Below are 12,150 nucleotides of genomic sequence, written 5' to 3'. Positions count from 1 at the left end.
CAAAGGTATCTTTGTGCAACTTGTAGAGCTTATCGATGTTTATTTTGGCGAGCTTGGACCATAAGTGGGACCTATTAATTGAATCGAATGTGGCAGCCGAGTCAACAAACGCCACATAAAGTGCCTCTGTTGACCCATTTGTTCCGGAGTAAGCCAGTTGGTATAGCGTTTGGCAATGCTCTATAGTTCCAAGACCTTTCCGGAATCCTGTTTGTGTGGGATGAATTATTTTTTTGGAGGCCACCCAATCTTCCAATTTTGCCAGCAGATATTTGTTATACAGTTTTGCTGCTGTGTCAAGTAGACTTATTGGTCTATAGTTTTGCTGGTCAGATTTGTCCCCATTTTTGTGTATAGGTACCTATTAAATAGTGGGTTCAGACTTGAAGTAAACCAACAGCTCTTTATTCAGTATAACCACACACAACAACAACAACTGACAGAAACCCTCAATATATATACATACCAGTTTTCCCTCCCAAAGAGTTATAGCCAATGAGAACACGTACTTTAGAATACCCTCGTTTGCATAACTCACATACATTGTAACTTATTTACAGCTCAGTGATTGGTCTTTATCTGGCTCTCCTGATTTGCTGCCACCCGTACTTAGTGGCCACTGATAGCAAAGCCTTGAGTTCTCTATCAGCTACAGTTCGACCAATACATTACACTCCTCCCCCCTAAGTCAGAACTGACCTCCTAACAAATATAATCTTTCAGGTGGCTGGGAGTAGTCCGAGTCCGCTGGGACCTTCGTAAGGTCACTTGAGGCGAGGGACAAAGTGCGTCCGACAATTGAGCCTGTGTTTGGGCAGTTGGTAGCCCGTTACTTAGTTCCGCTTGGTTCTCGGGGGTAGTACTTGCCTCTGCAGCCGGTGAGCTGACCGTTGGTGCCTGCTGTGGTATAGCTTCACTGTCCGTTTCTGGAGGGATGGTATCCTGTTCACTGGGCGTTGGTAAGCTCTTGGCTCCCGTTGTCCTGGTTGGCCATCCGCGTCGTAGCTGGTCCACGTGTCTTCGTAGTTTCCTGCCATCCGCAGCGACAATGGCGTAAGACACTGGTCCCGTTGTGGTGTCCACAGTCGCAGGCACCCATGGCAGACGTCCGCTGTAGTCGCGGGCATATACGAGATCCCCCGGCTGGAAGGTCCTTACCTCTCCTTCCGGCATGGGCCTTTCCTCATCCGCTAGGTCGGGGTGCAGCCTGTCGAGAGTCACGGTGAGCTTCCTGTTCATTAGTAGTTCAGCGGGGCTACGCCCTGTCGTAGAATGCGGCGTGACGTGTTGCTGTAACAGGAACGCAGCCAATCGCGATTGCCAGTCTCCTTGGCTGATTCGCCGAAGGCTGTCCTTTGTTGTCCGCACCATCCGTTCTGCCTGCCCATTGGTGGAAGGGTGGAACGGAGCAGACGTGACTTGCCTGATGCCGTTGTTGGCCAGGAACTGCCGGAACTCCGCTGACGTGAATTGTGTTCCGTTATCTGACACTACCGTGTCAGCCAAACCGTGTGTTGCAAACAGCTGACGTAGGGCCCTAATGACCACAGCAGTAGTCATTGTGGAGACGGGAACAACTTCTAGCCATTTTGAATAAGAGTCCACAACTATTAGGAAGGTTTGTCCCTGAAATGGCCCTGCAAAATCAATGTGGAGTCTCGACCAGGGTGCTCTCGCTGACTCCCAAGGATGTACTGGGGCTTGCGCTGGAGCTGGGCGTGTTTCTTGGCACGGCTGACAGGTACGGACCCATTCCTCGATAGCCCTATCCATGCCTGGCCACCAAACATAGCTGCGCGCCATTGCCTTCATGCGGACTATGCCTGGGTGTCCGCTGTGTAGTGCCTCCAGCACTTGTTGTCTCAGTTTGCTGGGAATTACAACTCTATTTCCCCATAGCAGACAGCCCTTGTGCACTGAGAGTTCGTGCTGCCTAATGAGGAACGGCCGAAACTCTTCGGCCAGCTGGCCTGATGGCCACCCCCTCCACACCCAGTTGAGAACGCGGCTGAGGGTGCGATCTTTAGCAGTGTGTGACGCCACGTCGGAGGCTCTAAGTGGTGGACTCGGCAAGTCTTCCAGCAGCATGATGTGATGAGCTGGAGATGGGTCGGTCCCCTGGTCAGCAAGTGGCAGGCGGCTCAGGGCGTCGGCATGTCCCATTGCTTTGCCGGGGCGGTGCTGTAAGTCGTAGGAGTAGGCAGACATGAACACCGTCCACCGCAGCATTCTGGGCGAAAGGATTTGAGGCGTTTGCTTGTCTGGAGAGAGTAGTCCCAGGAGTGGTTTGTGGTCGGTTGCGATGAGGAACTTCCGGCTGTAGAGGTAATCATGGAATTTTTTCACCCCAGCTACGATTGCCAGAGCTTCCTTGTCTATTTGGGCATAGTTTCGTTCCGCGGCCGACAAGGTTCTTGAAAAGTAGGCGATGGGTGCTTCATGCCCGGTATGCATTCTGTGGCTTAAGACGGCTCCGATACCATATGGGGAGGCGTCGCAGGCGAGTACGAGTGGTTTTTTCTCATCAAAGTGTGTCAGCACGCTCTCTGACGACAGTAGTTTTTTTACTGCTTCAAACGCCGCGGCTTCTCTTCTGCCCCACCCCCAGGGGGCGGAGGAATCTAGAAGGCGGTGCAGGGGTTCTGCAATTGAGGCCTTATGTGGCAAGAATGCGTGGTAGAAGTTTAATAGGCCCAGGAAGGATTGTAGTTCCTTCTTTGATCCTGGAGGAGGTGCACTTTTAATGGCCCGTACCTTTGCTGATGTGGGATGAATACCGGCTGCGTCAATGAGGAATCCCAAGAATTCCACACTCTCAGCAGCGAATTGGCATTTCTCTCTCTTTACCTTTAAGCCGGCGTCTTGTAGTTTGCGAAGGACACAGCGAAGCCTCTCTGCAAGTGCGCTTTCTGACTCCCCCGCGATTAGGACGTCATCAAAGTATGGAATGACGCCTGGAATTCCGCGTAGAAGTCCTTCCATGATGCCTTGGAAAATTCCTGGGGCGACGTTGACGCCGAATTGTAGTCTCTTAACCTTGAACGCCCCTCGGTGTGTCACGATTGTTTGGGCTTCTGCCGTCGCCTCGTCCACAGGTAGTTGTTGGTAAGCCTGTGCCAGATCAAGCTTGGCAAAAATCTTTCCCCCTTGAAGCGATGCCAGGAGATGGCTCACGACTGGTACTGGGTAGGCATGTTGCTGTAGTGCTTTGTTGATTGTGCATTTATAATCTGCGCAAATTCGGACCGCTCCATTGGGTTTCAGTGGGGTTACTATGGGAGTTTCCCATTTAGCGTGAGAAACTGGCTCCAGGATCCCCTGTTCGATCAGACGATCCAGTTCCTCATCTATCTTTGGCTTGAGCGCAAATGGAACCCTGCAAGGCTTCAGGCAGATGGGGGCCACGGCTGGGTCTAAGTCAAATGAGACAGGCGGTCCTGTGTAATTACCAAGGGCCCCGTCGAAGACTGCTGAGAACTCTCTGCATACTGATGCTACCTCATCACGATGCAGCCGCTGCACGCCTGCGATTTGGATGCCGAGAGGGCGGAACCAGTCGAGGCCAAGTAAGCTAGGTTGGCGGCCTTGAACTACCACTAATCGTAGTGGGCCAATAAAGTCCTTGTACTTTACTTGGAATGTGCCGATGCCCATGATCGGCACGCGGCGGCCTTGGAAGTCTTTCAGCACCATGTTTGCTGATTCAAGATGAGGTGTGGATGACCTTCTGCGTATCAGCTTGAGGGTGTGTGACGAGATGATGGATAACGCGGACCCTGAGTCGACTTCCATTTCACATGGCATGTTTTGGATTTTCACGGTTACTTTTATTTTGTTGCTGCTTGGAGGTCGTAATGCTTGCACTGATGACTCACTAGTCTGGGCTACATTAGCGTGGCGTATAGTGACTGTATGGCAGTCGCTCTTGCGGTTGGGTGCCTTGTTGTAGCCCAGTGCTGACTTGTGGCTGGACTTGGGCGATCCGACTTGGTTCTTTGCAGAGCGACAGGCTCGAGCGATGTGTCCCATCTTCCCGCAGTTCCGGCATTGTGCTTCCCGGAACCGGCAGGACTTCCTCCAGTGAGGTCCTCCACAGCTTGCGCAAGGGGTGCCCTGAAATGTTGTGCCCCCCCCCCCCCGGTTGCTTGCCGTGGAACTTAGTTCTCAGGACCTCTTCTTCGTCATCCTCTGATGATGACAGGTCCTCTACACACCCCTGATGTACCTGTTCGGCCCTGCGGGATGATGGGGAAGTGTGCGACTGCCGGACCTCTTTTGCAGACTGTTTTGCTGCTTCAGCAGCGAGTGCCTCCTCATGCGCTGTTTTGAAAGTCAGCTCTTTCTTCGCAAAGAGTCGTCTTTGTAGTTTTTCATTTCGCAGCCCACACACCAACCTGTCCCGAAGTGCCATCTCTAGGTCAGGGAAATTGCATTGCCGGGCTGCCTGCCGGAGGGCTGTGATGAATGCCGCTATGGATTCCCCTTGGGCTTGGTTGCGGTTGTAGAACGCGTGTCTGCTGGCTATTTCTGATGGCTGTGGTGAGAAGTGTTCTTTGAGTCTGTTCTTTATTGTGTCGAACGGTGTAGTTTGAAGCTGGGCTGGCGCCACTAGTGCCCGTGCTATATCAAACGTGGAACGCCCACACACGCTGAAGAACGTTGCTCTCGCGAGATCTGTGTCTTCAATCTTGTTCGCCTCAAGGTAGAAGTCGAAGCGGGTAATGTATGATTCCCAGTCCTCGGCTGTTGAGTCAAACGGTTCGAAGTGGCCCTTAGCGGCCATGTCTGCCTTCTGGACGACGCGAGCGTATGTCGGATGGTGGAGGTGACAATTCCTCACGCTTAAGATTTCAGCTTAGGTCTTGGGGCTGCCTACCCAAGCACCTTGTTAGTGATATCGCTCTGGTATTGGGGCTGCATACCCAATCAGAGATCCCATCCTCGTCGCCAGTATTAAATAGTGGGTTCAGACTTGAAGTAAACCAACAGCTCTTTATTCAGTATAACCACACACAACAACAACAACTGACAGAAACCCTCAATATATATACATACCAGTTTTCCCTCCCAAAGAGTTATAGCCAATGAGAACACGTACTTTAGAATACCCTCGTTTGCATAACTCACATACATTGTAACTTATTTACAGCTCAGTGATTGGTCTTTATCTGGCTCTCCTGATTTGCTGCCACCCGTACTTAGTGGCCACTGATAGCAAAGCCTTGAGTTCTCTATCAGCTACAGTTCGACCAATACATTACAGTACCACAATGCTCAGCTTCCATCCAGGAGGAATTAGGCCTGAACCATTAATTTGAGTAAACACCCTAGCCAATACTGGGGCCCACCAGTCTGGGAAGGCTTTATACAGTTCAGGTGGTAACATACCCTCACCTGGAGATTTACTGGTGGGTAATGAGGCAATTAGTCCTCTAATTTCAGCTTCAGAGACTGGTGCCCATTCTGGAAGGTCCAGAGGATCCTGATGTACAATCCGTTGGCAATTCCTAGTTCCCTCTAGTTGGGGGTATTGAGGCACAAAGACCAGCAAGAAGACCAGACATGGCCTAGAATAAATGAACCAATATGGCAGTAAAGAGAGCTTCTTTTGAATGCAACCAAGTCCCAGACTCGCGAGTCATTTCTTTCAGATAATGCGCGATCTAAGGCCGTTTCTACACGATGTTAAAGAGATGGGCCACTTACTGAAAGCTGGCTTTCCCCCCACAAATTCCAGACGCCTCCAATTTCAAAGCGGAAGCAGCCAGTTTGGCTTCCGTTTGTTCAGCGTCTTTCAGCAGGCACAGGAAAGAGTGGGAAATCCCGTTCTCAGAAAAGACGCTAAACAAATGGAAGCCAAACTGCCTGCTTCCGCTTTGAAATCGGAGGCGTCTGGAATTTGTGGGGGGGAAACGCCAGCATTCAGTAAGTGGCCTGTCTCTTTAACAGCACATGGAAACGGCCAAACTCATTCCAAAGAAATTTAGCATGTTCTAATTTCTTATGTTTAACTAGAGCTTTATACTGAGACCAGAGCTTTGTTAAATTGCCGATCTGAGCCCTATCCCTATTATGCCTGGCCTGTCTCATAGTGTGGAGTTCTTTTTTAAGGGCTCTGCATTCGTGGTCAAACCAGCCACTTTGAGCATGCAATATCAGCTTCATGGGCCTGTTGTTTGTTAAAACGGGTTTAAAATGGGAATTGATTTCGTCAAAAGTTTTAATCACATCTGCGGTGTTTTGTAAAAGAGATGATCTCAGTCTGCTCACTTCCAAGGATGACAAGGTATTAGATATAATGCAATGTAGTTTCCTGGACCGTTTGAGCCCCTACGATCGGGAGTCACGCTCTCTGCAAGGTCTGGTACTGGTTTCGCTAGAACATTAACATTGGCGGCAAGAGACAGTCTCAGGGGACAGTGGTCACTTAATGTTAGATCTAAAACCTGTCAAATCAAAAGAGGTGCTGTGCAAAATATACAAGTTGGACAGAGAAAACAGATGCAGCAGTTTAAGGCCAAACTTGTTTGCTACGGAATCCTTTGCTGAGCGCTCGAGGAAATGGGCGTTCGTAGCAATCTGTGTGCTCACACCATCTCTTGCCTCAAACTTTCCCACTCCAATTCTCGCATTGAAGTCTCCGCATAGAATAACGTGTGCATTTGGGTATTGAGAAGTTAACCTGTCTATTGTGTCATTTAGTAAATCCCAGATACACTCACCTTTCTAGGGTGATAAGCCCCTAGGGGAGATATATACGTTAACACAAAGTAGACTTCTAAAATGATCACCTTTGAGAAGTAGGGCCTGAAAATCATTAGGGCAGGTATTCTCTAGCACTTGTATATCTATGTTTAGGTCCACAGAGATCAAAATAGCCAAACCCCCACTTCCCCGTCCCTTCGAGTGTACTTGAATCGCAGGCACAGAATAGACCCTGTACCCCTGCACAACGGGGAGATCAGAGTTCTGGATCCAGATTAGAGGTGGGCACGATCCAAAAAAAATTAATGATCAAGCTGATTGTGGATTGGCGCCAGCGACGATCCTGAATTAACGATCCACACCAATCATCTCCCGTTTCCGATCCGTGGATCATGGAGTCCAAAGGGGGGGGGCGCTACTATTCCCAGCTATGTGGGAAGGTGGGTGGTGGTGGCGGCTGCCGGGCACGGCGGGCACAGGGAGACGGTGATGAGCTGCCTCCCCTCAGGGGGCGGGGTGTGTGGCCGCTCACCAGCGGCACCCCCCATGTGCCCGCCCGCCAGGCCAAAAAGGAGTGCGCTGGTATTCCTGGCGCAGGCCGGAAGGTGTGTGCTGGCGGCGGCAGAACACCCCCTTCCCCCTCTCTCCCTTGGGTGTCTTCTCCCAGCTGGTGACTGCTTTGCTGCTCCATGGTTGGAAGGAAGCCCTGCTGATCAAGGAAAGCTGGGCTTCCATTCGGGTTTCCAGGGCGACAGAAGGAGGGCAAACACAGCTCAGGCATTCCCCTGGCTCCATTGCCAGGGGAATAGATTGCTGGCGCCTGAGTGTCTGGATCCCCGATCTGAGCCCAATCGCCCCGATCCAGGCCCCTCCTGATCGCTAGATCGTTGGCCGTGGTCGATCACAATCCGCTGGATCGCAATCGCGTGATCGCCATTATCGTGGGTTTTTTCAACCATAATGCAGATCGTGCCCATCTCTAATCCAGATTTCGGGCAAGCAAAAAATGTCATGATAATGTAAAAAGGTTAAAAAATCTGGGTCATATAACTGGTGCTGGTACCTCACCTTTGAAATGCCCTCTTTGTGAGGCTCACCTGGTGCATAACTTACTTTCTTTTATGTACCATACAGAAAATTCCTTTTCACCCAGACTTTTAACTAAGGGGTTTTGTATCTTTTAGCTCTTTTAAGTTCTGCTTCTGGCCTGAGGATTGTTTTATGTATATCATTTTAGGTTTCTTGATATGTGTTGTGCTCTTTTTATTTCCTGGCTTGCTTTTTATAGCTTTGTTTTGTTTTTAATGGCTGTGATTTAATTTTGTTTGTTTTAGTTGTAAACCTCCTTAAGCTGGTCTCTGGCAAAGTGGCATATAAATTTTCTAGACAAACAGACCTCATTGGCCAGAGAACTTTAGTGACTTTAGTCCTGTCATCATCTTTTAAGTTCACCTGGGAGGAAGGGGTCATGAATGCTTCCCTGAGTTCTTTTGTGGGTTAGAAATAAACAGCTGCAAAAGGCATGGTTACACAGCTGATTGAAAAACTGGGTAAGCTTGTCAGTGAGCTATTTCCCAAAAACAAGTATTTTCTGTTCATTTTTCCCCCTCCTTCATCTACAACAGGTTCAGCGAGGGAAAACTGCTTTGTCTCTAAGCTGTGGGTGTTGCGTCCGTTAAGCTTCTTTCTTTTCCCTCATTTATTCTGTACATCTTTCAATTAACTTTCATAAGAGTTAACCAGCTTATGTTTCGCTGCCAGCTGTATTTTTGCCTTAAATTAAAATCTGCTAATATTATTGTTTACTGATACTTTTATACTGTGTATACTAACTGCACATGGCTTCCTAGCCCAGGGTTCTCCAACTTTTCTGAGCCTGTGGGAGGTAGAATTGCTAGTCCCCTGCCCCTGCCCTCCATCCCTGCTTACCTGGCCATGGGGGGGCCACCCGGGGACACTCCCTAGTGGTACAGCATGTTCCCGCACACTGCAGCTGCCCGATTCAGGCCTGTTTTGGCCCAGAATGGGCCACTGTGGAGCATGAAAGCACTCCTGCACTTCGCAGTAGCCTGATCCAGCCCAATCTGGGCCCTAATCCGGCCAGATGAAGGCCGGATCTGCCTGAAACAGGCCAGATCCAGACCAAATTGGCCTGAATCGGGCTACTGCAAAGCGCAGGAGCACTCCCCTGCTCCGCATCAGTCCAATTCGGGCCCAATTTGGTCTATTCCAGCCCAATCTGGGCCGATTTGGCCCCCTGTGGAACACTGGTGTGGTCCCAGGACACCCGCGTGATGACATCATTTCTCGGAAATGATGTCATTGCGCTTGCCAGGAGCACACTCATGCACTGCCAGACCTCCAACTTCCTGCCAGGAGGTTGAGGGGGCCTGGCAACCCTAGAGGAAGGGCGTCTTTGGAATTCTAACACAAGGTGCTGGGTATAACCCCAAAATGGCTGCTACAGGAGGCAAAACCAAACACACAATGTCAAAGTGAAGTTATGCACAGGGCTCATTTGGAGCCAGAACGCACAGGAACAGCGTTCCGGTAGGTCTAAAAAGAGGTCGTAACACAAAAAGTGCTTCCCCTTTTGCCCCTCCAATTCGCTGGACAGAAGAAGTGAGACAGATAAGGGCTGTTGTGAAAAAAAGTATATTTGCAAATATAGGTACAGGCTACAAGATGAGCTCAGAATGTACCCCAGAACAAAGGAGCACATGTTACTTTTAAGGGCTTGTGACATCATTTTGGAGAAACGAAAGTCACATTCAAAATAAGGCGCCTGATCTCTTTTACACCTTTCGATTGGACTATTGTCCACCTTTCAGTCTCGCGACAACATCATTTGCCATCCTTTCTTGGTCTCCATAGCAGCATCTTCATTCCACAACTGGTTAATTTTCTACACAAACTCTCTTCTCCAAAAGAGGGAAGGGGGTGGAACTTATAATTCTCCCTTTGTCTTTTGGCTTTGCCCTTTTCAGATGCCCTCAGGAATGTCCAGTTATCTACCCAAGGATAGACATTCTCTCATTCCATGTACAGCTAGGGAGAAAAGGGGGGGTGGCTAAAAGCAGTGACCAGTTACTTTAAAACATAAAGAATCCATCTTATGCTTCTTGCTAGCTTAATATTATTGCTATATGATTAATCCATAGTCTTTACTAATATAAATTTGCTAATCCCACAAGGTCACATGGGTTTTGGCCCCGCCCACGTGATTTCCTCCAAGTGCAAGCCGAGTGGTGCTGGGCTGCAAAGGAACAGTAAGCTGCTTGGATTCCTTCTGCTCTGCTCTTTTACTTTCATTCGTGACGGGGGTGGGGGGAAGGGGAGAGAGAAAATGAATGAATGAATGCCAAGTGGTGCTGGGCTCCAAAGGAAGGCAAGCTGCTTGGATTCATTCTGCCCTGCTCTTTTACTTTCATTTGTGACTGGGGGAGGGGGAGAGAAAATGAGTGCAAGCCGAGTGGTGCTGGGCTCCAAAGGAAGGCAAGCTGCTTGGATTCATTCTGCCCTGCTCTTTTACTTTCATTTGTGACTGGGGGAGGGGGAGAGAAAATGAGTGCAAGCCGAGTGGTGCTGGGCTCCAAAGGAAGGCAAGCTGCTTGGATTCATTCTGCCCTGCTCTTTTACTTTCATTTGTGACGGGGGCGGGGGGAGAGAGAATGCCAAGTGGTGCTGGGCTCCAAAGGAAGGCAAGCTGCTTGGATTTATTCTGCTCTGCTCCTTTACTTTCATTTGTGACTGGGGGCGGGGGAGAGAAAATGAGTGAGTGAGTGCAAGCTGAGTGGTGCTGGGCTCCAAAGGAACGTAAGCTGCTTGGAATTCATGCTGCTTTATTTTCATTTGTGACTTGAGAGAGTGAGTGAGTGGGTGGGTGCAAGCAGGGCTGGCTCTCCAGTGGAGGGTAAGCTGCTTTGAGTTCATTCTGCTTTAAGGAGACTTTCGCAGAAAGGGGCCTGGGGGGGATGTTGCCTTCTGACACACTTCCGGTGATGTCAGGAGGTGTGGCATATGCTAATGAGTTATGCTATGAGTTATGCTAATGAGTTCCTGTAGTTCTTTTAATAGGAAATGACCCCTGGTTATGCATAACTCCAAAAGTAACTCTTCAGCATTTCCAGTAGAAGCTCTGTTTAACAGAATGCCTTTAAAATGAAGATATTATTTTAAAATGTTTTTTACAGATTACCTTCAATTACACAGTGTGCCGTGGTGACAGCTGTTGCCCCCAGTCTCCTCCTGTATCTCTCCATTTGCCAACTACAGTCCTCAGGTTGCCACTTACTGGCAGCCTGCCTGGCATCAATCACAGTGTATTCCTTTTCTATCATAGATCCTGCTCTGTAGAACATATTCCCTGAGGAGGTAAATATAAGAATTGTCTCTAGAAATTTTCAGGAGCTGCTGCCATTTTTATTGTTGTTGTTGTTGTTGTTATTTTGCCAGGGCTTTTAATGGGATATAGATTGCAGAAATCTTTTGGAGGGAGGGGGTTATTTGGGGATTTATTTGGCATGCCTTAAATTGTGGTTTCTGAGCTACCTTTAGCCAGAAGGAAAGATGAGATATAAGTATTTTGATAAATAATTACACAATTTTCTGATTAATGATTAGGCTGAGGTCCTAGGCAAATGTACTGGAGTGAGCCCAGCTAAACAGTCTGGAGTATACTTCTGCAGTCAGTTTCAAACTCTCCCAGATCAAAATAAAGACAGTTGTTCAAGACTTATAAAAATAGATGTATACCAACTGGTATATCTTTTGCTGTGAAGTTTAGTGATGGCACTAGCATGGTGCAGTAGTTAAAGAGTGTCAGACTAGGATTTGGGAAGCCCATGTTTGAATCATCACTCCGCCAAGGAAGCTCACTGGTTGATCTTGGGCCAGTCACATGTTCTTTGCCTAGCCTACCTCGCAGGGTTCGTAAGCATAAAATGGAGGAAAGGGAAATGATGGCAGTCACTTTGGATCCCCTTTGGAAAGAAAGGCACAATATAAATAAAGTGAATAATAACAAGCTGTTAGAACGTCAGTGGTTAAGCTTTAGGTGGATAGAAAAGGAGAAGTAGCTCCTTTTTCTGAATCAGACTTCAGGTGTTGCTAAATGTTGTTATTGTTAAACAAGATATTGTTTTTGTGTTTCTGGAAATCTGCAAACAGGAATATTGAGATCCCATCTTTCCTCGCGTGATCCACAATGCCTGCATTCTTTTAAAAAATTACGTTGCGAATAAGCCCAGTTTCAAGTAGCTACGGCCTGACAGTGTTAAGCAAGTTTCTATTCTTCATCCTTCTTGGGGGATGTACTAAAAGGAATGACAGCATTGCCCATTGGAAATAATGGGAGAGGCTTGAAGGCCCATTGGAAATAATGGGAGAGGCTTAAAGGCTCATTGGCAATAATGGGAACCAGGAATGCCCATTTCCCATTATTTT

This window comes from Eublepharis macularius, chromosome 8, assembly GCF_028583425.1.
Source record: "Eublepharis macularius isolate TG4126 chromosome 8, MPM_Emac_v1.0, whole genome shotgun sequence".
In the NCBI taxonomy this organism is placed as follows: domain Eukaryota; kingdom Metazoa; phylum Chordata; class Lepidosauria; order Squamata; family Eublepharidae; genus Eublepharis; species Eublepharis macularius.
This window is presented reverse-complemented; position numbering follows the sequence as displayed.